The 26311-nt window shown below is 47.6% G+C and overlaps 1 protein-coding gene across 4 annotated transcripts in view; it reads left to right on the top strand.

Moving 5' to 3' along the window:
• APPBP2 (amyloid beta precursor protein binding protein 2) overlaps positions 1-26311 on the top strand; it is a 1587742-nt gene that overhangs the window by 1357809 nt on the left and 203622 nt on the right. The gene's annotated exons all lie outside the window — the stretch shown is intronic.

Here is a 26311-nt window from a genome sequence, read left to right as displayed (position 1 = left end):
TATTATTTGGAAAAAACGAGACCACTAAGAAAGACCAACCAGTTGTTCATCTCGGTGGGGGCTGGTAGAGAAGGGGACCCTGTCTCTACATCAGCCATCTAAGTGGATTGTCAATTCCATCATAATCTGTTACACTCTTGCCAATCTGCCCTTCAAGCCTAGAGCACACTCTTACTCGGGACACTGGGGCTTCCATAGCATTCGTTGCAAATGTCCCTCTCGAGGCCATTCGCAAGGCGGCTACCTGAAGTTCTATACACACCTTTTCAAAACCCTACTGCCTGGATATTCACTCTAGGTCTGATTCTCAGGTGGGACAAGCGGTACCAAGACATCTTTTCACTACTGTTCCTTCTCACCTCCCTCCTCCAACTCTGGGTACTGCTCGCTAGTCTATGCACAGCATGTGATTCTAAGCCGATTCACAAGCATCAGAAGACATGCATTACTTACCGTATAGCATTTCTGATGATTGTATCTGCTTAGATTCACATGGGCCCACCCTTCCTCCCTGCTCGGATGGAAGGAACATAGACATCTTACTACTACTTCTCTCTTTCTGTACTCACTCACAATAGTCATAAATCTCCCTCACGGCAGAAAAAAATACAATCGGAGGGACCTCAACGTGTGAGGGATTTTTGGGTACACTACACGTCACATTAGGGATAGTGTAACAGGTATGCCCATGTCGACATCCCCTTTCGATCCCCGAAAGATAAGTGGAATACTCCGCAATTGCAACTAGATGTCTGACTATATGCACAGCATGCAAGTCTAAGCAGATCCAATCATCAGAAATGCTATCACTGTAAGTAATGCATGTCATTAGCCTCTGGCCTTCAACATCACTCCTCTGTGGTAGACTCTGTGTCTCTCTATTCAAAGACTTTGCAGGGTCTGTGTTAGGGAGAATTTTCATTTCATGGCTAATTTCCCTTACCTATAGAGCCCCCCAGCAGCTTTGTTGGATTTGAAGGGTTTATTTCGTTTTACCTGCTAAGAGTGAGACTCTTTTTCCCACTCTTAGGCATTTTTGCTGTGTGTGTTCTAGGCTATTTTTGTGTTTAATGCCTATGGGATGTCTCACCCATAGGAACCATCTTTATGCACATGTGTCACACAGCACCCTCCGTGCCGTGACACAGGGGTGTCGTAGCGACCCCCAAACATAGACTCCATACCCTGGGGCTGACTACTGTCTCCCAGGGCATGTAAAGTCCCCCCCATTGACTTTACTAGTCGATTGTTATGAACTTAACCAGTACACCCCATCTTAATATGGAAGTACTGGAAGGGGTTAATAGTTTTTCCCCTATGTTCATTTTCGAGAGGGTACCTTAATGTCCCCCTCTACAAAGTTTCTGGCTGGTGGCAGTGGTTACTACCTTTTATATTCAACCGCAAATATTTCTCTATGGGATTTTCCCATTGTTCGAGGCTACCACTTTTACTGACAGCCTCTAACATACCTCCAGTCTATTTTTTTATTAACTTTACTCCGGTAGGTTTTATTTACCCGAACTTTGATAAAACTTCTTTCTTCAGTCTTACTCCATTTTCCTAACCCAGGTCGGGGTTCCTTTGCTCGTCCTTTTGCCGGGCTTATGCCAAGAAGCCCTCCTTTCGGCGCCACTGAGTTTGGGATGGGTCTGTTGTTTGGGAGGGGGAGTAGAACCCCCGGACAGAGTTGCCACCGCAACTCAGGTCGCACTCTAACCTGATAGGCTGGAGGGTCTCCCGCCAAGATGACCACTCCACTGTGTGAGTGACAGCTAGGCTGTATGAATGGGTCTCTTTCTGCATAAAAGCAGGGCCCTGAGGACTGGAAGAGCAAGACGTCGCCACTGGAACTACAGAACCCAAGGGAAGAGAAGCCAGAGACATCTTCAGCATCTACACCACCGGTGAAGCCCTGCTGGATTGTCTCACCACTTTTCTTCCACACAACGAGAGATCATCTTCAGTGGAGGAGCCTCCTTCCCTTGAGCTGGTGGGGTCAACTAGTTCACCTGTCGCATCCTCGGACCTGCCTTGGTCGACTCGACAGTGCCCCGCACTTTAAGACCGGATAGCCAGGCAGCTATCGACCCGGACCGCGATTAAAAGGAGCGTACCTTTTAAACTTCGTTTGTCAGCACCGCGGCTGGTTTCATCCCTGGGTAGTACAGCGACTCGAACCTTCCTCCACGACGAGAGCCTCTCTTCCTCTGTTGGACCCCTCGACCTGCAGGAACTACCAGGAACAACCGCCACCGCAGGAGCCATTTCTCCACGTTTAAGGTACATTGTTCCGCCAGGCCGCCCTTTCTCCGTGGTAGCCCTAAAGGTGTTTTATATCCTTTAACTACTTGTGGGATTGGCCGCCCTCTCTCTCAACATTCTTTCGCCTTGCATCTACCTCTTCAAAAGTTTTCTACTAAAGACTTGACTGCAGCTACAAGAACATTTTTGCTCCTAAGCTCTTGGTCCTGTACCACTGACTCTGGCTCAGGCCCATTGACTCTGGCTGATTTGTTAGATCTGCTCTCACTAGATTAGTTTTCAATGAGAAATGTGTTGATGCACCTAAATCTTCTAAACCCCTCTTCCTTCCTACGGTTTTAACTTGTGGAGTGCTGTTTTGCTCAGTTTTCATTCACTTGTCTTTTGGTTAAAGTGTTACTGTGCATTACTTGTTCACAAAACTTCAGGTAAGTGTTGCTAGGGGGTGTCCGAAGATATTTCGGTTCAACTTGTACTTTCCCTCCCTTTCGTTGAATTGGTAGAGTGCCATTTGTAGGAGGTTTTCACTGTGCAGTTTTGCTCAGTTTTCACTCTACCGCAAACTTGTCTACAATTGAATAGGGAGTTGTATATGCTTTTCTTTTGACTACACTTAACTTACTTTATTAACTGTGATCTATGTGTTGACTTCAAAGTGTATAAAATAAATATATATTAGAGGGGATTGGGTCCTCAAACGTATTCCATATCTATGACAGGTAATGTCCACAGCTGTGCTCCTTCGGAAAATCTTTGGCGTCTGCGTCCTGCGTCAGACGGCCGACATCACCTGATGTGATAAGTAGGACGCATGACGCCCATAGCCTCAGTTCCGTTTTTTCCGCGAACGTGTTCGCTTCGTGAATCTCAGTACGCCTCGACTCGTTGGAGTTTGCTGTTTTCAATTCTCGGTTCGTTGAACCTGTTCGGTTTGTTGTGAAGACCTGTTCGTGGCGATGTCTTCTTCCTCGTCTTCAACCCCGCGTCCGGGCTTCAAGGGGACTGTGGGTCCAAGATGTCAGTCACGGACTCGCACGACGCCTGCCTCTAGTGCCTCGGGGAGGCCCACGATCCGGACGACTGTGTCGACTGCCAGTCGCTCATGGCAAAGGCCTTGCGGGAACGCAAGAAGAAGCTGTCGGTAGGCTGGGTGTCTAAGCCCCGGAAGTCGAGGTCTGCGGGGCTTTCGACGGATGAGTCGAGGGGCGACTCTCCGCGTCATCGTCGGAAGTCCAGTGGGTCTCCTTCCAGGAGTCGGTCTCGCCACTCCTCTGCCTTTTCGAGGCATTCCCGGAAGCGCCGGCATAGGTCGCCTTCCCCGTCCTCTTCCGAGGACTCCGGCCGTCGGCGGGTCGCTTATCTCTCCATGCAAGCGACACTGGAGGAATGGGCTTCCTCTGGGAAGCAGATGCTAGCGATTCTTGAATCGCAGGGCACCGGTCCGTCCGCGCCTCCGAGTGGGGTCGGTCGGCACCGGTCGAGAGACACCGCTCGTACGCCTTCGGGCTCGGGTGGTCGTCACGGCTCGCGGGAGAGGTCCCGCTCGGACAAGGGTAGCCGTTCTCGCCATGCCGTTCCAGGTCCCGGTCCTCGACGCGCTCGAGACCGTGTGATCCTGTGCCGTCTTTGAAGAAGATGTCGATGCCTGTGGCGCCGAGGTCGTCGACGATTTCTCTCGAGGCTCCGCCTCCGAGGGGGTCGTCGACGTCGTCGAGAGACACGTTCGGAGCTCCGGCTTCGAGGCCTGTGTCGACGCTGCCGATGCTGGTGGCGCTGCAGCTGACGTTGACGGTGATTTGCTCGACGTCGACACCTTTTCTGTCGACGCCGACTCGTTCGGCGCCCTCGACGCCTTTCGAGGCGGTGGTGTCGGAGGGGCCCCGTGGCACAGGGTTTGCCCCTAGAAAGGCTCCGGTTAAGGTCAGGCACTGCTTTGGTCCCCAGAGGTCTTCCTCTCCCCGCCTGCAGTACATTTCAGAGGGTGATGAAGGCTCTGATGGCGGCGTGGTTCCGGTTACGGTTCCAGATGAACTTATCTCGGGCCATAGCCAGTTTGATGACCTGCGACAGTCGCTGCATGATGCCAGTGGCTGGACACCTCTCCGGAGGTGGAGTTTTGTAGGCCGGAGCCTGGCACTCATGCCGATTCTTCATATCAGCGCCTTATGTCTCGGGTCACCGAGTACTTGGGTTGGTCAGCTCCCCCAGGGGAGTTCGTTCAGGATGATCTCACGGACATCCTTGATCTCGGTCCCCCCACTGACCCGGTTTTGCCTTTTCATATGGCTCTGCAGAGAAGGGTGGCAGCGGCTTGGACTGCTCCGGAGAGTCTCCCGGCAGTGGGCAAGTCTTTGTCGCGAAAATACCGTCCAGCCAGTAGCGACCCCTGTTACTTGTCTAGGCACCCCACTCCGGAGAGTTGGGTGGTGCAGGCGGCTACGGCACCGGCAAAGCAGGCGTTGTATCCTACCATCCTTCCAGATAGGGACGACAAACGTTTTGACGGCTGGGTGAAGAAAGTGTTTTCTTCGGGGGGTATGGCGCTTCAGGCGGCCAACTCCATATGTGCCTTGTCTCGTTTCACACACACTCTGTGGAACTGTGTTGCATTAGCGGCTGAACATATTCCCGAAGGGGACGAATGGGATGGTTTCCTTGCTATGGTTCAGGATGGCAAGGATGCCATGTGTGAGGCCGTTCAGTCGGGTTTGGACTTGGCGGATTGTGTCAGCCGGTCCATGGCGGCGAGCACCGTAATGCGCAGGTTTGCGTGGTTGCGGAAGTCTGGGTTCGCTCCTGATGTGCAGTCCCGGCTCCTCAACATGCCCTTTGACGGTGAACACCTTTTTGGCAGCAAGGCTGACGAGAGCCTTGAGAGGTTGCAGACCTCCAAAGCTGCAGCGAAGTCGTTGGGCGCTGCAGTTCGCCAACCTCCGCCTTTTCGTCCTAGGGGACAGCAATGGAGGGGAGGTTCCTTTCGCCATTACTCGTCCTTCAGTAAAGCGAGGGGAGCTAGCAGTCAAAGAGGCCATCGTAAGAGTGCCAGAGGTGGAAATAAAGGTACTCGAGGTGCCAAGGCCGCTCGGGCAGTTGCCTCTTTGCCCTCGGGCAACGCCGCAGCCGCTACCACTCAGTCATGAGGCCAGGTGCCATGGTTCGCCGGTTGGGGGGAAGGCTGGCGCAGCATCTTGTAGAGTGGCAAGCCATTACTTCAGATGTGTGGGTTCTGGAGATCATAACCCACGGCTACTGTCTTCCTTTTCGGCAGAGGCCTCACGACAATCCTCTCTTTGAAGAGTCCGGATCCGCTCCTTGCGCAGGAACTTCAAGCCCTGCTGGAGAAAGGCGCCATAGAACTGGTGCCTGTAGCGGAGAGGAACAAGGGATGGTATTCCCCTTATTTTTTGATATCAAAGAAAGACGGGGGATTGAGACCCATCATGGACTTGCGCAAACTCCTCAGGAAGGACAAGTTCAAGATGGTGACTCTTTCTCAAGTCCTCCAGGCCCTTCAACTTCAGGACTGGTTGGTGTCTCTCGACCTCAAGGATTCTTACTTCCATGTGCCGATCCATCCCAAGCACAAGAAGTACCTGAGGTTCGCGGTTGGCGACTCGCACTTTCAGTTTCGGGTCCTGCCGTTCGGATCGACCTCTGCCCCGAGGGTTTTCACCAAGCTCGTGGTGGTGGCAGCGCATCTCAGGAAAGGGGGGCTTCAAGTCTACCCCTACCTGGACGATTGGTTGATCAGGGGGAGCTCTCCCGAGCAAGTCCTGGATCATCTGTCCGTCACCTGCCACTCCCTTCACAGGCTGGGCTTTCCCTCAATTTAAAGAAGTCCATTTGACACCAACGCAGCGGCTCCAGTACATCGGAGCAGTGCTCGACACGTCCCTGGGGCAGTGTTTTCCTCCTCAGGTGAGGGCTCTTCACATTCAGCAGATGGTGCACAAGTTTCATTTTGCCCAGGATCTCCCAGCGTCCGAGTTCTTGAGATTGCTCGGCCTCATGGCATCCTGCATTCTTCTGGTGCCAGAGGCCCGTCTGCGGATGAGATCTTTGCAGTGGGCACTCAAGCTCCAGTGGTGTCAGTACTCCGGCAGGCTGTTGGACCCTGTTCATGTGCCGCCCTCGGTAGCCCGGGACCTTCTGTGGTGGGCCGTCGAGGGCAATCTGATGAAGGGGCCCCATTTTGGCTGCCCTGGCCAGAGGTGACGATCGTGACGGACGCATCCGTCACGGGATGGGGAGCTCATGCCAACGAGTTGACAGTCAGTGGTCGTTGGTCTCCGTCGGAGTCCAGACTCCATATCAATCTGTTGGAGCTGAGGGTTGTCAGGCTAGCCCTGAAGGTTTTTCTGCCTACTGTGCGCGGAAAGAGTGTCCTGATTCTAACGGACAACACGGTGGCCATGCATTACCTCAACAAAAAGGGGGGGAGGCAGGGTCACTTCCGCTGTGCAGGGAGGCGATGCAGCTCGAATTCTGGGCCATCCAGCAGGAAGTTTCGATCTCGGCTGTTCATCTGGCCGGAGACGACAACGAGACGGCGGACGCTCTGAGCAGGCAGAGCTCGATCTCTCACGAGTGGGAGCTGGCTCAGGAGATTCTCCTGGAGATCTTCGCCCTTTGGGGGACCCCTCAAGTGGATCTCTTCACCTCCAGTGTCAACCAGAAGTGCGAAAGGTTTTGCTCGCGGGAATTTCCTCCAAAAGGAGCCTTAGGAGAAGGGTTTGTGGTGGAGTGGTCATTCCCACTGCTGTACGCGTTTCTTCCAGTCCCCGTTATCCCGCAAGTGCTGCAGAGGTTACGGAGGTTCGGTTCCCAGATGATCCTCATTGCTCCGGCGTGGGCCCGGAGGACGTGGTACCCGGACCTTCTAGACTTGTCCATCTGCCATCCACGTTGTCTTCCCTACCAAGACGATCTGCTCTCACGGGAGGGGGGGGTCAGGTTCTCCATCCAGAGGTCAGATCCCTCAATCTTCACGCTTGGCTTCTGAAAGGTTGAGGTATAGAGATTGGGGCCTCCCTGAAGACGTGATGGAGGTGTTGCTCTTGGCCAAGCGGGCCGGCAACTAAGTCTCTGTACCGTTGCCGTTGGAGAAAGTTCTGCGACTGGTGCAGAGTTCAGAATGTGGATCCTTTTGAATGTGACATTCCCATGGTTTTGTCTTTTTTGCTTTCTTTGGCCCACAGGGGCTTGCAAGTGGGGACCATTAAAGGTTACCTGGCGGCGCTGTCCATATTTAAGCGCTCGTCTGAAGAGTGTTCCTATTATAAAATTCCTTTAATTTCGCAGTTTTTGAAAGGGCTCACTAATGTGTTCCCTCCGTCACCTTTTCTGGTGCCAGGTTGGGATTTGAACCTTGTTCTTAAGTTTCTTATGGGTGCTCCGTTTGAGCCTTTACATTCTTGCCCTTTGAGGCTGTTAACTCTGAAAACTGTGTTTTGGTTGCGGTTACTTCTGCTCGCAGAGTGAGTGAGTTACAGGCACTTTCAGTTAAGCCACCCTTCACTGTGTTTCATAAGGACAGGGTTGTCCTTAGAGTCCGTCCTTCTTTTCTTCTGAAGGTGGTTTCGGACTTTCATTTGAGCCAGAAGGTTGTTCTTCCGGCGTTCTATCCTCCTCCACATCCTGGTAAGGAAGAGGAGAGGCTCCATAGGCTTGATCCTAGGAGAGCGTTGAGCTTTTATATTTTGCGCATGTCCCGGGTCAGAGTGGACGATCAACTTTTCATTGGTTACGCTGGAAAGCGTTTGGGACAAGCTGTGACGAAACAGACTTTGTCTCGTTGGATTATTTTAGCTATCTCCGAGTGTTACCGCTTGGCGGGTAAGGATTCTCCGGCTGGCTTGCGGGCCCATTCTACCAGGGGAGTGGCTGCGTCTACTGCTCTGCAGAGGGGAGTTCCTATTCGTCACATCTGTGATGCAGCCACCTGGGCTTCAGTACATACTTTTGTACGTCACTACCTCGATTCCATCAGAGGGCAAGATCTGGCCTTTGGCAAGGCAGTTCACTATTCCGCAATTTGATTGGGCATGCTAAAATTGTATTCTAAATTCTTTCCCACCTCCTTGCTTGGTACTGCTTTGGGAGTCTGTCATAGATATGGAATACGTCGGAGGACCCAATCCCCTCGAAGAACAAGTTACTTTCTTAGCTGGTAACGTTCTTTCGATGGGATGGTCTGACGACGTATTCCATATCGCTCTATCCCTGCCTTCCCCGCTGCAGAATTTCTTTTGCGATTGCAGCCTGCTTTCCGCAAGGCCTTGTGTGTCTGACTGGCAGAAAACTGGTGGCACACGTTCTGGGGAAAAAACTATAACTGAAGCTATGGGCGTCGTGCGTCCTACTTATGACATCGGGTGACGTCGGCCGTCGGAGGTCGTCTTTGGGGACGGCGCATCGACGCAGGACGCAGACGCCAAAGATTTTCCAAAGCAGCAGAGCTGTGGACATTACCTAATACGTCGTCGGACCATCCCATCGAAAGAACGTTACCAGGTAAGAAAGTAACTTGTTGTTCTCTTTTTAATACAAACATTTTTGGTCAGTGTTTCCTTGCTCCATAGCACTGTACTACCTATTGTGTCAACCCTGAATACTGCTTAACTCCCTCTTGAGATAAGTCTGACTGCTCCGCCACAGCTACAAACTAAATCTTTGTGGTACAGACTGATACCAAAGGGGATTTATTGCATACACCTGTAGTCTTAATCTTCTGTAGTGCTCCCCAAGGGAACTGCACAGGATTCTGCCCAAGACTCGTCAATGTTGCAACTTTTCTGCAACATGTTGCAAGTGCACAAAGTACCTTACAGTCCAGTGCACTCGGGTCTTCCTGTCAATTCTAAAGGCCCTAGATACACTCAAAGGTCTTTTTTTAGGAGACTTGAAGCTGTGCCTTGGACAGGGCTGGTGGCAGCTTATCTTTTCATGTATTTTTAACACTTTCCTGCCAGGTAAACAACGGTTACCGCGTTTGTCATGACTAGGTGGCCTGGCTCCAAAATGGCCATGCCACAAGGTTCTTTGTCCTGTCTTTTGGCCATTTTGCCCCTTCACCTTCCCCAGGTCGAGCTGACCCGGTCAGTCCTTATTTGGGCATGCATTCTCCCGTGAAACGCCAAGCTTTCGCGGGCTTCTGCGTCCCTTGAGTGTGTGCTTCCTGGATGTGGGCTGGACTTTCTGATTGCAATACACATCCTGGGTGCCAGAGAGTCTGGTGTGCTGTGAATGGCTGGGACCACTGTGGTCCATGATTGGTCCACGTATGGTAAACCTGTATGTAAGCAGATCTCCCATTGGGTCCTGTTCGTTTTGGCACGAAGGAGATTTTGGTTAAGAGAAGGCTCCAAACAACCATACCATGTCGCACTCTGGAGTTCTCAATGAACGAAGGATACGATCCAAGTATCCTGAAACTAAGAAACAGAGTCGAGGAACTGCTGGTGACCTGCTGGAAGGTTTGGCACCCTGAGCCCGCTGTTATCCCGCTGGACCCCTCTGCATCTGGTCATCCTAGAAGGTCTGCAAAGATGCTTTGACCCATTAGACTAGTGGGACCAACTATTTTCAACGCCTTCAACAAACCCTGCAAGTAAGCCTTCTCAGAAGTGTCCCTGGGCCAACCAGTGGGCTGACCAGCTTGCACAGGACCTTTGCTCTGAAACCGCAGCCGTTTCGTGGAGGCCCTCGAAACTTCGTACATCGCAAGCTCTGTGTTCACGGCACTTGCATAGAATTTTGTACAGTTGGCGTTCCCAGGTCTGGAGTAAAGAGCGAGCGCCAGAACCAGAGTACACGTGATTACTGTGTTGCCCAGCCGTGGTGACTAACATTGCAAACCCATTGCAACTATGCTCCTCTGTGCCCTGAAGCCTGTGGAACTGGCCTGATCCATCCACCAGGAGCGGAGAAATCGCCACTGTCCCATTTGGTAATCAACGCTGTATCTTCGTCGCTGAAAGCCGCAGAGCCGCGATACTGCCACATTTGAACCTGCAACCGAAGTGGACTTGACTGCCGAAGTTTGGTCCGTATTGCGCCGGGGGTTGGTGAGTAATTGCAACCCTAACCGGTGGCCACTAGCACATCCATCCATTTTTACGCACAGGTGGTCCCTCTCCTTTCCATGATAGTGCAAACTATTCCCAAGTCTTAGAACCTGCTCTGCCCTGTTGGGGAGACCCTCCACGAATAGTGGGAACTTATTCTGCATTACCTCACCCACCTTCCTGAGCTGATACAGCCCCTAAAAAAGACCCTGTTTCGCCCATCTGCACTACTGCGTGCGCCAGCATCGCAAGTACATTTGAGCACTAGGCTCCCCTCATTTTAGGGTTTAGGGATTGGACTGCCTTTCAGTTAGGATTGTGTTTGATGCATAAGGGCCTAAAGACAATTGGCACTACCTGCTTCCTTCCCTTTTTAGGTTGTGGACCCATTTCGCGCATTAACCCTTTAGACCCCGTTGGTCTTGTATGTATATTGATAGGATTGTGTTGGCTTAGAATTATTACTGTGTTTTTATTTGTGTGGTGAATCTGAAAGGCCTTGGAAAAAAATGTATTTGTATTTTTAATATATATGCTCCTGACTGGGAGTAATTTGTAAGTGTCCTTTACTCTGTGTGCTCATTGAGGTTTTTCAGTCACCCTCACCCCTAGTCTTGACCACCACCAATACTACCTTGATTGGTCTGGCTTGTCCAGAAGGTTACCCTGTTCCAAGATACTAGACTGGCCTTCTGAACCTCTGCCCACCAGGTCAGAGTTCAGAAATCTGTCTTAACATCCTCCCCTTCTTCAAATTTGTTCACTGGCACTCTTTGCAGAAATATGCAACCTGGTTCTGAACCAGGCAGTGGAAAAAGGGCATCGGAAGGATGAGGTTCTGGTCTACTCTACAGGATATTTGCTATTCACAAGAACATGGCGTCCCTGAGTAGTCCTGGATCCTCACATAGCTGAGGCACTGTGAGGGGTCAGTAATGCGAGGCAGACAACTGCTGGTGTTTTTATCCAAATTAAACATTTTATTAAAATTAAAAAGTGCACATTAAACCTCACTAAATCTACTCTCTCAGGGAGTTACCTACCTATTCTAAGGGATTAAATCCTAGCATGAACAAAATTGGTCATCATACTAAACAAAAAAAACACGTAAGCTAAAACATAAACACCATAAATAAAAGAGTAACCAACAACCACTGATTGAAATTACCTCCACCTGTCCTGGGTAGATCCCTTTCCTAGCATTACTCAGTCACTTTCTCCCACATGGAAAGTAAAGTCATGGATGAATCGTCACCAAACTTAGCAAAAAAAAGTATATGGGCCACTCTGTGTTTTTTTTTTTTGCAGAGTTTGGTGAGGTTTGGTCAAGGGGGCAAAGCTATAGGGGGGTCCCAAAATGTCTTTTTTTTTACCATGGACTGAATGGAGAAAAAAACTTTGCTCACGCCTACAGCCCAAACCGCCGGACGGATTTTCACCAAATTTGCAGAAGGAGCGGCGGCTTGGTCCCGAAAGCATGCTTTTATACATTTGGTGGACATCCGTCCAGTAGTTTCTTTTTTTTTAAACGACCTAAAAGTAGGTCTCAAATGTGATATCTGTGTCTGCTCTGCGGACACACTTCACTGTTCGCTCCGCGGAGAGGGCACTGATTGGCCAATTGGCTTACACCATGTTCGAGACAACAGACAATGTGTTCGCTGATTGTTTGGAGTGAAGCGTGAGGTGCGTCACATTCTCTCGATGTGCCCACCATTTTGGATTCGCGGACAGCGCAGTGTGGAACTGAGCTTACACCTAATTTTGGGGAGTGTGTTGGTGTGTAGGAGTGGCTGGAGAGGGTGGTGGAGTGAGAGATGGGTCAAATGCTGTATTTGTTTAGGTAGGAGAAAGTGCGGACATACCAAACACTGGGCGCACTACTGGGTATTTTACTATACTCTGATGTTGGTTTGGGGTATTTTGTAGAGCATTGGGTGAAGAAGGTATGTATTGAAGAGTTTGTGCATTGGCTGTAATTATTGTTTCAGAATGTTAATTGAAGTGGCTAGGTTTTAAGGTGGTTGTGTTTTTGGGTTGTGGTCATTTGGCAGGTGTTTGCTTGCATGGGTGTGTTATGCTGCAGTGGTTGCACCCAAGACTGTAGGCCCTGGCCACAACCACTGCAGCATAACACACCCATGCAAGCAAACATTTGGACTGTGGTATGTGGGCTGTTTAGGGGATATGTTTTCAAAGGTTTGTGTACTGATTGGCAGTAGTGTAATAGTGTTTGTTGGATTGTGTTCAGAATGTTGGTACTCGAGACTAGGCATTTTGGGTTGTATTTATTGGTCAGGTGTTGGTTTGCATGGGTATGGTATGTTGCGGAGTTTGTGAGTCAAATCATTATATACTTAATGTTTGCTTTGTTGAGGCTGTATGTAGAGTTTTGGCCAGGCCATGCAGTCAAGACTGTAGGGTTTGGCTACAATCACTGCAGCATAAGATACCCATGCAAGGAAACATTTTGGATTGTGGCCTATGGTCAGGTGTTTGCTTGAATGGGTGTGTTATGCTGGGTTGTTTGTGATCCAATCATTATATACTTACTGTTTGATTTGTTGTGGTTGTATGTACTTTTTTCTTGACATGGGTAATTGGAGCAGACATTGTTTCTTCAATCTCTGTGATAAAAGAAAAAGAACACATGTTAGTGTAGGTAGTTTGTAATGAGTTATTACATTGCATAATAGACATTTCTGTACTTTGTCAACCCTCATAGTTAGTACTTTACAAGTACTGTGGTTCAAACCAGTGTACTGTGCAATTTGCCCAGTTCCTGTGTTTGTTCTTGAAATCATTGGGTCTGTGGGAAAGAAAATCCATGCCGGATTAAAAAAAAACTTTCTACGTTATGGTACAATATCTTTCTTTGGTTGATTTCAATAGGAGGAATTGAATAGGTTTATGGTTTGGAAGTGGTGGTAGTATTGTTGCAATTAGATACCAGTTGGCATATTCTAATTGTTTATTTCTTATTGCATTTTAGTAGTATTCCTTTATCTGTTTGCTTGTTGCAGAATTTTGGGGCATTTAGATACCTGTTGGCGTATTCTAACTGTTGATAGTTTTGGCGTTGGTGAGGGTATTTTTATACGTAATAAGTGTTGCAGGGTTTCCTTAGAAAAATGTATATTGACGTTTTATGGTTGTAGTTTATGGATTTAAAGGTTATTGAGGAAATTTTGTTGATGTTCATACTCCGATTAGTGATTACATTTTGGTTTTAAGAATATTAAGTAAGCGTTTACAAGATTTGCTGGTAATCTCTGCTTTAGAGTAATGGTAGTAACATTACATTCAAACCATTTACAATTCTTTTTTTATGTATGCAGTGTAGTGACCTGCATTGGTTGTGGCTTCTGTGTGGTAGATTATACCTACTGTTGTGAAGGTTTTCTTAGCAAGTGATACTTGTCCATGTGTCAATCCAGTCTGCTTGCAGTTGTTTTGGTACCATCTGCATTGTAACGTAAAAGCATTACTATTACGTATTCACTATGTGACTGTATTTATAAGGTGGAACGATTATTGGAATTGCATGTAGTACATAATCTGCCATGGTTTGGTTTTTGTACAAGTTGCTGAAATGGAATGGATTCCCAGTTGGGTATGGATACATACACAAAGCGTTCTTTAGGGACTTGTTCCTGTGCCACATGGCTGCAGAGAGTGCATGTATGTTTCCGCATGTATTAAATCTGGAAGATTTATAGGTATGTTTTTGTTTTCCAGTACTTGTAGTAAGTACATTAGACATTCTTGTGGATCGTCTTGTATGTTTATAGTGAATTTGACCATTTCAGCACAGTAGTCCAATTCCTGCCTTATTCCAGAAACACTGTGTGTTGTCAGGATTGTTGGTTGCATTTCTGTGAAGGACTAACATTTGCAAACACAATTGGTTTGTCCCGTTTAAGTAAATGTTTTCAACAATTTGTGGCAATTGGAATAGGTCATTGATTGCTACATTTGCATGGCAATTTCCATCAGTTGTATTTGAAAACTTGAATGGACCAGGCAGTTCTGTGTACAAGTTATTTGTTCGGAGTGCACGTTTGTTTCTTTGAAGAGGTAGTTGATTTTGTTTGTGCACTAGATTCTTCTTTGGTTGTAGTCATTGATGAAGTATTAGCTTCTAATTTCTTTGGAGGGATTGCTGTGAGATCCTGCATAATTTGAGTCTGAAGTAGTTTTCTTTTACAAACTTCTGCTTTTTGAAGAACAGGATAGGTTTTGAGATGGGGGGCGTAGAGTGTACGCAGTCTATTGTATTCTAGAATGCAAGGAATATCAGTGTTTGCTTTACTTGCATCAAAGTTCACTAGAAATAGTCCAAGTGTACGTAAGCGTGATAGTGATGGATAGCTCATGCCTTCTTTAAACACTGTGCTACCAATATTTATCAATGCTTTATCTAGGCAGTGTTAGAGATAGTTTTCTAAGGTACATTTCTGTGTGCTAATTGTTCCATGACATCAGTAGCACATGTTATGGCCATAGAGTGCATGGATGTGCCTGGTATTTAATATAGATTGAACTTCTTGAGATAGTACACCAACTCTAATACTTTTTAAAATGTTTGCGTACGTGAGGTCTGCAGACTGACGCATGTTTTCAGTTAATTCTTTGTATTGGAAATGTTGCCAAAGGTTGACATTTCCTTTGCTGCCAAGAGTTTTATGGCATAGTTTGTGCCCTAAGGTTTTAAACATAGGTTCACCTTTAACTGGTGTTAATTGAAGATCTCTGAAAACAATGTGTTTTCCTCCAAAGAGTTATTCGTCTGTTTTCAGGATCTCTTGTAATCTGAGGTGAATCAAGGCTAACATTAGGTTGGAAACCATGCTCAACTCATCGATTAGCAGCATTTTCATTTGTTTCAAAACTCTGCGTAGTTCCATTGCAGCTTCTGAAGAAAGTTTATAGTAGTCTAATTTGTTTTGGTGTTCTACTGGAAGGAGTAGTAATCGGTGTTAAGTGACACACCTATGTTGTAGGCGGCTAAACCTGTGGGGGCAGTTACAACAGCTGACAGTTTGGTGTTTGTCAATTGTTGGAGGAACTTGGTGATGATTTTGATTAAGAATGTTTTGCCTGAACCAGCTCACGTATAGCAGTATAGGTTTGTAGTCTTGACAGGTACAATTTTTAGTTTCATGCTGCATACCATGTTCAATAATGTTTTGTTATTTCTAGGAAAATTCTACACTGCTCATTGTTTAGTTGTGATTTCAGTAGAGCAAAGTCTTCTGCAGATTGCTCATATTGACACATGGTGTTTTCTACTTGAGTCATGGCTAATTCTGCCTCATTTGCTATTAGGGCCTGTCCAAGTGGTTCTTGACTTCCTGTTATAGAAGGTTGACTGCTGTCAGGAGTGTCTACGTTTAGTTGCAGCTAGAGTTCTTCTTCTTGTTGCTGTTCATTGTGTAACATTGTTTTGTACTGCGTAAAGATGTTGTCTGTTATAGTGCTTTCATTTGCTTTGAAAGCATCTTTATAGGAGTCATGGGTATCTAGTAAAGCATCTCCAGTTGCGGCTGGAAACGCTGCTTTTTCTGCTCCTTCACCTACTGGTTCTACTGCCATCCATGCTAACAACCGGAGAACATTTGAGACTTTTTTTCTGACATTTTTTCGAAGTGTTGTTGCCCCCGCCCATATTTCCGAGAATTCATTTATTCTGAAAAAGTTGTGCTTCATGCGCGTGCGCTTCTTCTGAAAGCGCTGTTGTGCAAGGGCTGTCTGCGGCTGTCTTGGGATGCTCGTTGGCCGAAGGGGCCTTGTTCCTTAAACTCACTCACAGAGAGGGGTAACATGCTTACAGCACAAAGAAGCTAATAGCCAAGTGGGTGCTCATTGCTGAAGGGTAAAATTTGAACATACGATTGCTAGTAATTTAATAATTAACACGAGTTTTGTGACTCGCTGCATATTGATCCACCCAAGTGGTTGCCAAGTGGTGCTGTTTGGCTGTGCGGGATGTGCGGCGGGTGCGCTGAGCCTGCGGAGTTGCGCCCTGTGCTATTATGGTCGAGGAATTCAGCAGTGAGCAACCCCAGGCGTGAGAGTAATACGGGAAGATAACCTGTGTGCTTTAATCTTACGCTGCTATACTGGGTTTTGAAAGGTAGTTCTCAGCACTCTTTTCAGCATTGAAAGATGAAGGCTAGCATTCTTATACGCACAAATTCTGGCTTAGTTTGCAGGTTATATTAGTGCAACTCGAAGCATACCCTTCGTTGTCGATCATAAGAGAGGGAGTGAAGAGGCGTGGCTTAGCCGCAGTGTGCACTTCGTGCCAGCAACTTTAAGCAGCAGATAGTCGCTTGGCTGTGCTTACTGTGCCACAGTCAGTCCTGTTTAGGGAGGACCTGTGACCTATTGTATTATCATTCTAGAGTGGATGTGCATTGCCTTTGATCCTTTCAAAGCTGAATAACTATCTATACATCAGAGGTTATCACAGTAGGTGACTGTTTTGAAATAAATTTAGGAGTGGCTATGTCACAACGCCGGAACAGCATCGAATATGTGTATTCGAGCGCCAATTCCGCAGGCCCAGCCACAAGGAGCTCTACAGTCCAGGGCACAAGACTATATGATGGCATACTGTCGGCCCTTTTGGTTTTTACACCGGTAAAAAACACTCGAAGGATGGCTATGAACATGCCCTTGCCCCCCTTTCCGCGAGAGCCTAGTGATTCCATTTTATTGGACGCTGAGGCAATGGCACACTCCTCTATGCTATCACTGGGTGGTAATGTGCTGGTCTTACTGGAAGAAGCCTCGAGTTCCAGTAATTTTGGAACCGTATCCAAAAAGGCCACTTCCGCTGTATCAGAGATGTCCTTTTTGGATACTCCACCAGACTGCTTCACGGCAGATGCGGATCTGTCACAACATCTTTCGGGCATTCCGTGTTTACCTTCCTCCCAGCAAACAGGACAGTCTTCAGAAATTGGGGGGCTTCTCTCCTCAATATTACAAGAACTAAAAGTTCACTATACAGGGTTTATGGAACTTGGAATATTTATGGAGAGACAGATCGCATAGGTCAAAACCTGTATAGAAGCAATTGATCTCCTGCCTACAAAAATAGTGACCATAATGCTGTCTCTGGGAATACCAATCTCCAAGGATTCGGATGGAAAATGAGTCCCTGAAGTACGCCTTTCTAATCCTTTGACTATTCCCACGGTAAAGTCTAGTGTCCCTGAATTAACGACTACAAATAAAAAAACAGCCAGTCAAAAAGGGGGAGATGGATCCAAAAAAAAAAATAACCAAAAAAATAGGAAAAATAAGAAGGGCGGTAACTTAGCGTTGCTTAAACAAAGGAATAAACTTCCTAAACATACCTGGAGAAACTTTATTAGAGAGGAAAAGGCTCCACCTTCTGATGCAGAGGTAGAAATAATATAGGCATCTGCTGTGACTTCCAATCTCGAGGGAGGCTCATATAGCCTCCCTTCAAATTCCTTATCGGAAGAAATGACACACAAAATATCTTCAGGCACAATGAATACGGCTTCTAAAAAAAATCGACCAGAAAGGAGCAAACCTGTCCCATGTGGGGAACTCAGAGAAAGTTTTTTTTTTTTTTAATTTCTTTTATTGATTTTATGCGAACAAAAGAACGCAAACCAAACAAGCAGCATAATCATAATAGTACAATTACACATCAAGTTATCGTAGTCGCTGCTCCCATTATCCCTCCCTCCCCCCGTGAGCCTATTTGTCAATCTCTTTCAATGTTTGGCACATGCGGCCGGGTTTCGTTCTCTTCGGAGTCCGTTGGATTTGATATTACTCCAAACAATTCTGTTATTAGCGTTTTCCAGGCCAATAGGGTACCCACCTCCCCCTCATCAGCCCGGCTACTCGCATCTTGCCATGCCACCGTTTCAGCCTCCGCCCACTTCTGTAAGTCCTTCCACCATACATCCACCTTAGGTTTGTGGCTTTTCTTCCACCCCATGGCGATCCTACGTTTCGCAAGCACATACGCCAGATTTCTCAGTTTCTCAATATGTTTGAGTTTCCGTGGCCTAGGGAACCCGTCCAGTAAGCAGGCCCAAGCCGTGTCTGTGACAAGAGTAACCCCTTTATCGGCCAGTTTCTGCGCCACTTCTCCCCAGTAGCACCTAATAATCGGGCACGACCAAAACATGTGTGTCATGTCAGCATTTTCCAGGTTACATTTAGGACACACTTGTATTCCAGCGTTTCGGAACTTAGATATCCTCAAGGGGGTCATGTATGCCCTATGTGTTGCATACAGCTGGATTTGTTTTAATCTGGCATTTCTAGACACTTTTTTGTGGTAACCCAGGGCACGCTCCCACATCCCGTCCTCCATCGGGGCCCCCACTTCCACCTCCCAGTCCAGTCTCTGGTGCGTCAAATCTTTCCCCACCTTAGCCATCACCATCTCATACAGTCTCGAGATCTCATGACCCCCCTTCAGATATATCATACATTGTTTACAAAACTGCATCTGGTTCTTCTATCAAAACTGTTTCTGGCCAGGTGTTCTTAATTATCCGCACCAATCTAATGTACGTGACATATTGACCCGTGTGTAGCCCCGCCTCTTCGTTGAGTTCTATAAACTCCTTAATGGATCCCTCTTGCCAAACATCGCCTAGCGCTGCCAGCCCCACCGATTCCCAGTAGGTCCTAACAATCGCCCTCAGCTGATCATCCCCTCCTGTCAAGGCAACCAGAGGTATCTGCAGGAGGCACGGGTATGGGACCTCCATTAGGCGACAAGCCCTACGCCAAATTTTCCATCCCAGCCTCAACATCGCAGGACACCCCTCATTTCAGTTACGGACAGCCAGATAATTTCCTTCAAATAAAACGGGGCGCAGTCCTGTCCAAGCACCCTGTGCTCAGGGGTCACTTCATCAGAAAGCCACTTAGCCACATATTGTAACTGTCCCGCCAAATAATAAACTTCAAAATGGGGCAGTCTGATACCTCCTTTTTCATAAAAGTTCTGCAGTTTCCAAAACGCAACTCTATTTCGGGTACCGTGCCACAGGAAATCCCTACACATGCTGTTCAATTTACTGAAAAACTTCTTGGGTATTATGTATGGGATATTACTAAAGTAATAGAGGAGCCTGGGCAGAACTACCATCTTGAGTATAGCCCCCCCCGCCCCATCATCACCAAGGGCAATCTTGCCCAGAACTGCATACTGTTTCTAATTTTCTCGACGGCTACTTCCGTATTGTCTGTGTTCATCTTGTACCGTGTGATATATATCTACACCCAAATAGCGAAAAGAGCTAGTTGCCCATGGTACCTGTAGCACCGGTAGTCCTTCTACAGGGATCCCCGTATAGCTACCTAATGGGAATATGACAGACTTTTGGGGGTTCACCGAGATGCCCGACAACTCTGCATATCTTTCCATCACTTCAAGTATGTATAAGAGATTTTCTTCTGGGTATTACAAGTACAGCAACTAATCGTCCGCGTACAAGGATATCAAGTGTCGTTCCCCCTCCTACCTCAATGCCAATCGCCTCATACTGTGCCCTAAGGCATATTGCCAGAGGCTCCAGGGTCAAGATGTAAAGCATCGGGGACCAGGGGCACCCTTGTCTGGTGCCTGTGCCAAGTTGCCATCTTTCGGATATCACCGCTCCAGTTCGGACCCTGGCAAGCGGATCACTATACAACATCTTGGCCCACCTGATATAGCACGGCCCCATTCCATACCCTTCCAAAGCACCAATAGCCATGACCACTTGACCGAATCAAAAGCTTTGACTGCATCTAGAGACACTATCGCCATCTCACCCTCCTTCTTACTATCCCATTCGACCACCCGGTGAAGTCGCCTATGGTTGTGTGTTATGTTTCTGCTCGGGACATAACCCGTTTGATCAGGATGTATGAGTCTACCAATCACTTTCCGCAATCGATTTGCTAGGACAGCCGTGAGAATCTTGCTGTCCTGATTCAGCATCGACAGAGGCCTGTAGGAACTACATCTATGCTCCGGTTTATTGGGCTTGGGCAGCGGTGTTATGATCGCCTCTCTGAGTGACTCAGGCAACCGTCCTATCTCAAACGCTTCATTCAGCATGTCCACCATTGGGGGGAGGATTTCCTCTCTGTATATTTTATAAAATTCACTGGGGAACCCATCTGCCCCTGGGGTCTTACAGGTAGGCAACTGCTTCACTACCTCTTCTAACTCCTCCAACGTGATTGGCTCATCTAACGCCTCCCTAACGCCTCCCTCTCTTCATCGCTTATCTTGGGCAGCCCTGTGTCTTCTAACGTTTCGATTATCTTGCGCTGGTCGCCTATCTCATCATCTCCATACAGCACTCTGTAATATTCCACAAATTCTTTAACCCCCTCTTGCGTGGCCACCTCATCTCCGTCCTCCCTAATAATGGTCCTAATCGGAGGCCTAGGGGTCTCGCTTTTGTATAGCCAGGCCAAAAGGCGGCCTGTCTTGTCTTCCCCCGCGTGCTGCCTCTCAACATATTTCTTATAATTGAGATTGCAGAGTCTTTCCCAATGCCCTGCACATTGTTGCTGTAGTTGGAGTACCAGCTCCGTGTCTACGTCATCGCTCTTCAATGTTGTTTCTAGCTCAGTTTCCGCCCTCTGTAGGTCAGCCAAGACCCCACCTTGTAGCCCTCTTGACTTAGCAATGGCCGCCCCCCGCATTACCACCTTAAAAGCTTCCCATAATGTGCCCGCAGAGTCAACACTTCCAGTATTCTCCTCAAAGAAGTTAGTAATCTCTTCCCTTATGTCTTCTATAAAGATTGGATCTTTGAGCGACTCCGCAATATTGCCATCCGAGGATCAGGGGCGAATGATCCGAGAGGACCCTGGCCTTATATTCAATTTGAGTAATCTCGGACATCACATCTGCTGTAGCAAAGACGTAATAGAACCTAGTGTGCAGATGGTGCAGGGCTGAATAGTGCGAGTATTGCCTCTCAGTGGGATGTTTCATCCTCCACGCCTCTCTAAAGCCAAAATCATTTAGCAGCATCCGCAACGCTCTCGCCGCTGGGCTAGGCTTACCCACCCTGTCATCTGATCTGTCCACCACAGGATCCAACACACAATTAAAGTCCCCGCCCCAGATCACCGCGCTCCCTATACATGTACTAAGATTGGTACACAGGGCTCTGAAATATGCTGCTGTGTTTTGGTTGGGGGCATACGTGTTTACTATGCATACCTCCCTGCTCTCCACCAGCCCCCGCAATATAGCCATCCTTCCATCAGTTTCAACCACCTCTTGTATCGATTTGAACGGGACATGCGGTGCCACCCAGATTAACACCCCCCGGGCATATGCAGAGTATGGCGAACCCACTACGGTCCCTTTCCACTTTCTCTTAACTAGGTCCAACTTCTCCCGCGTCAAGTACGTTTCCTGTAGTAATGCGATGTCTATTTTCTGCCTTTTCAGATACATCATGATTTTGTTTCTTTTCAGGTAGCTGTTAAGGCCCCTGACGTTCCACGTTATTATCCTGAGGTCCCCCATAGGTCGTTAATAAGCACCCTCCCGATCCTCCGTCGATTACGCCCCTTCATGCACCGCAAGTACAACAAACTGATATCTCCAAATAGGCTCGAAACAAAACTTAAACTCCCCATAACCACACACACACTCAACTTCCCATCCCCCAACCTTCTTCCCACCCACCCCTCCCCCAACAATACCCTCCCCAACCGTTGCCCAGCTCCATTCCTGGATCTCAGGCACCCCCACATCTAGCCCTGCCTAGCGCAAGCTTCTACTCAGGGCTCAGTAGGATAAAGCCGCCCTAATGGCCGCTGAAACTAATAGTCCATTGGGGTAGGTCGTCCGCGTTCTGTTGCTCCTTTCAAAAAACATTACACATTCAATTGCCAAACCGTTACCAATTACAGTTACACTCACTATATTCCAGTCCAAATCGAGCACCAGGCTCAGATTGTGTACAAGGTTCAGTTAGTTACAGTTTCTCTATACAATCAGGGTCCTTCTCCTTACTAGATCTTCATTCGGTATGATCCTGCCGATCATGGTCCGCTTCTTGTTCCGGGCAGCCCTGCGGGTCCAGCCATGTGACAACATCCTCAGAGGTATCGAAAAATAGCGCTTTGTTCTTGTGTAGCACTTTCAATCGTGCCGGATACAGAAGCATGTATTTGATTCCTGCTGCCCTCAGCCTCCTTTTGACAGCTACGTAACTGTATCTCTGCCTCTGCACCAGTATCGTGTAGTCCGGATATGCTGTGATGTTGGTGGATACTCTCTATAGTGCCGCCCTTACGAAAGTATTCGAGGATCTTTTCTCTATCCCTGTAATTCAGGATCCTCGCGATGATCGGTCTTGGCGGGGCCCCCGGCCGGGGTTTCCTCACCAGGGCGCGGTGCGCCCTTTCCACCGTAAATCCCTGCGAAAGATTACCGGCTCCGATCCCTTGTAGGATCATGTTTTCAACATAGTTTGTGGGATCTTGGCCTTCTTCTCCCTCCGGAAGGCCAACCACGCGAATGTTGTTTCTCCTCGCCCTTCCTTCCGCCTCTTCCACACGATTTTCCAAGTTAGCGACCTGTTGTTTTAAGACATGAATCTCCTTTGCATTGCTCGTGCTAACATCGGTGTTAATCTTCACCCCACTTTCCAGACCGCTGGTCCTTTCTGCAAGTGCCCTAACATCTTGACGTAGCAGGGTGAGTTCTGTACCCACGGCATCGATCTTATTTTCTAGAGCTGTGCGTAGATCCGCCATTGCCAAGTCCCATTTAGCACTCAGCCCCGTTATAGACTCTAGGATCTGGTGCTTGTCCCCTTCGGGGGCGTCCTCCGCAGGGGTCTCGATCGTGCTCTGTGCCGATGTTGAGGGGGTCCGTTGCGTTCTCGCGAAAGTCTCCATCGTGGGTTGCTTGGTCTCGACTCTCAACCCTTTCGCCGACATGGCGCTTCCCTCCACTCCTGTACGCCTCCGCCTTAGTGCTGCTGTTGCACTATCCTCGGTCCGACAATGGTCCGGCTTCTAGGTCACCTAACTCACATTCGAGATGGCACTTCGAATTGTCTTACGCATGGGCTATGGCCTCACACTCCCCATTCAACTTCCGTAGGCCTCGTCACCCGAGCATCCAATGTCATCTCCTCCTGCGGTCAGATTGCCGAGGTTCCATTAGCGTATGTCAGGCCGGGCGCTCTCATGGATTCGACCACTCCGCCATATCACCCTATTGTATTATTTCTCCAGGCAATTTACCGCAGCTGTGTCCCGCAGGTCCGGGGAATCAGTTTCGTTTCTCCTCGGAGGCCTCTCCTTTGTTAGCCGCCATCTTGGTGTCGAAGCGGCCACACAGTCCCACCGACAAAAACATGTATATCTCACGATTCCCGGGGCCTATGAACTTCTCCAACGAACTTCACTTGGCGTGCGGCTTCCGACGCCTGATCCTCAAAGTTCTAGGCGCTCGTTGCAGTTTCAGCAGGTAACTTTGGCAAAAATAGAGTCGGATCATCAGGAGCTCCTCATGCAGCACGTCCTATTCCATGGCCAGTTAGCCACGCCCCCCAACTCAGAGAAAGTTATGGCCTGTTCTTGAAGTCTACTGTATCTAACCCTGGTAAAGTGTCTAGTGCACTGTGTCCACCAGCAAGTGTGCCCCAGGTAAAAGCTAACCCCCCGGCGACCGCCAAGCCACTTTTTAGTCATTTGTTGGCTGGTGGCACGCCAGAGACATCGAATTTTCCGGAGGAGATAGCAATTGAGAGTGAACCATTGACGGGGATGCAAGATAAAACCATATTGTGTAATGAAGATGTGGCTCATGTGATCCGCAAAGCAGTCAAAGAGGCCCCGAAGGGTAGATTTCCCTTGGAGGATAAAAGCTTAAGTTTGGCCCCCAAGGATTCTGCTCCTGGAATATCGAAAGAATTACAGTTGAGGGCGAGTACAAAAGCTGATCTTAGTATTAGGAATTTTATTCCTCTGCCCATTTTGGAAGTAATGGATAAAACCCTTCCTGTGAACACATTAAGCCTATTTTGGAAGTAATAGATAAAAACAGTTCAGTTAATATCCATCCCTCTGATAAGCCCTCTTTGCCTCCCCCTATTTTGGAAGTAATAGATAAACTGCCAGATAACATGCATCCTTTGGATAAGCCCTCGCTGCTTCCCTCGAGGGCACCTGCGGGTGGGTCCGAAAAAAGGTTTCCCAAAATCTACTTGGACAGAATTCAAACATATTCCATGGAGGAAACCGTGCCTTTTAGATTTCCCTAGTACCTTACTGTATCCTCTATTCGATTGCGGTATGCAACCAGCACTGAATAGGTATAGGGCGTTACAACTCTTCAACGATATTCCCCCTTTGGCAAACCTGACTTCGGCTGACATTAAAAGGGTGTCCACCCACAGTGCTTTAATCACGTGAGAATTGTTTTTCATTCAAAACTGGTATTTCAGAACGTTTAAGTAAAGTTAGATCGATTTAACAAGAGGGGTTTTGATATACTCATTTTTGGTGATGGGTTGCAACAGCAAGAAGTATATACCTGTCATGAATTGTTGGGATCGGGACTCATGGGAGGAGGACAGAACCAAAAAAAAGAGAGTCTCAAGGAACAGGACTCAGGCTGGAGATGGATTGCCCTGAGCCTTCGAGACTCTATCTCCCAGCTACAAAATCTCACACAACAAATATAGGCTTGGATAACATATTTTCTATACTGTCCTGGAACTCTCAAGGGAATTGTCACCTGTTTTCTTCCTTAGAGTTATGCTCCTTATTGCGTACCAAGAATATCTTATGCATTCAGGAAACATGGATGACATCCCACGCGCAGCTTGATGGATTTGAGTGTCACCACCTTTTGGCCACTATGGGTCAGTTAGGCCCGCCAAAGGGGGGTTTACTCTTAGCAGTCAAGCTTGGAGTGGATATGCATCTGATGGAAATCTTTACAATCCCCCCCCCCAATGTTTTGGGGGCATTGGTAAAGGTGGCTAGTATTTCGCATATACTAATCTAGAATATCTATTGGTTGCCAGGATCCCCAACTACACGAGGTGACCACAAAGAAGGAAGAGATCAATGAGCAGTGTCTCTTCAAATATGTTAGGCTGCAAATTCTATTGATAGGGGATTTAAACACTAACATGAAATGTGGTACGGAAAGTGAAGGGTTCTCATATGTTGCCCCAATGAATGTCATGGGTGAGCACTCCGAGAACCCAGACCAACAATCTCTGAGTACGACATAAAAAATGTGATTGAATGGGTTGGAATATACTGTGTAAAATCTGGGGCCTAAAATCAGCTCCTCAAATAATGAAACCAGAGGAACCCTATATAACCTGGTCACTTGGAGGCAGGACCTCAGCAATTGATTATATTTTTGTTTCCGAGTATATTTTCAATTTGGCAGAGACTTTTACAGTTCTATCTACACAGATGAGTGATCATAGGATGCTTGAGCTGAACTTGCTTATCGCTTGACCCAAGGAGGTATCTGAGCAGATGCCCAGTGATTTGGTTTTGAATATGGGCAACAATAGGTGTACTTGGCATTCTGGTACTGTACAATTGTGTAATAACTTATTCAGCAAAAATCATGAGGATTCTACCTTTGAAGAAAAGAAAATTAGGTTTTCTCATGAATACTTTGGCCAATATGACAAAACCTTAATTGAAAGTTCAGTAAAAACCATTGGAAAAAACAGGCTAATAACAAGCATCGTCATAAATAGGATTTTATTGTGCTAGCCAGTAAGGCTCTTTTACATAGATCATTAAGACAACTCAAATTATTGAAAATATCTGAAACTGCGTGGACTGAGGGGGCCAAACATTTGAAACTAATCTATAAAAACTAGCTTAAAGGCTATAAATGCAAGTTGTTCCAAGCATAGAACGAGGAAATGCTCTCCTTGCTGAAAGAGAATTCAGTGAGACAATTTTGG

Source organism: Ambystoma mexicanum, chromosome 9, assembly GCF_040938575.1.
Source record: "Ambystoma mexicanum isolate Mex_15411 chromosome 9, UKY_AmexF1_1, whole genome shotgun sequence".
In the NCBI taxonomy this organism is placed as follows: Eukaryota; Metazoa; Chordata; class Amphibia; order Caudata; family Ambystomatidae; genus Ambystoma; species Ambystoma mexicanum.
Note: the sequence above shows the minus strand (reverse complement) of the source record. Positions and strands in the feature narration are given on the sequence as shown.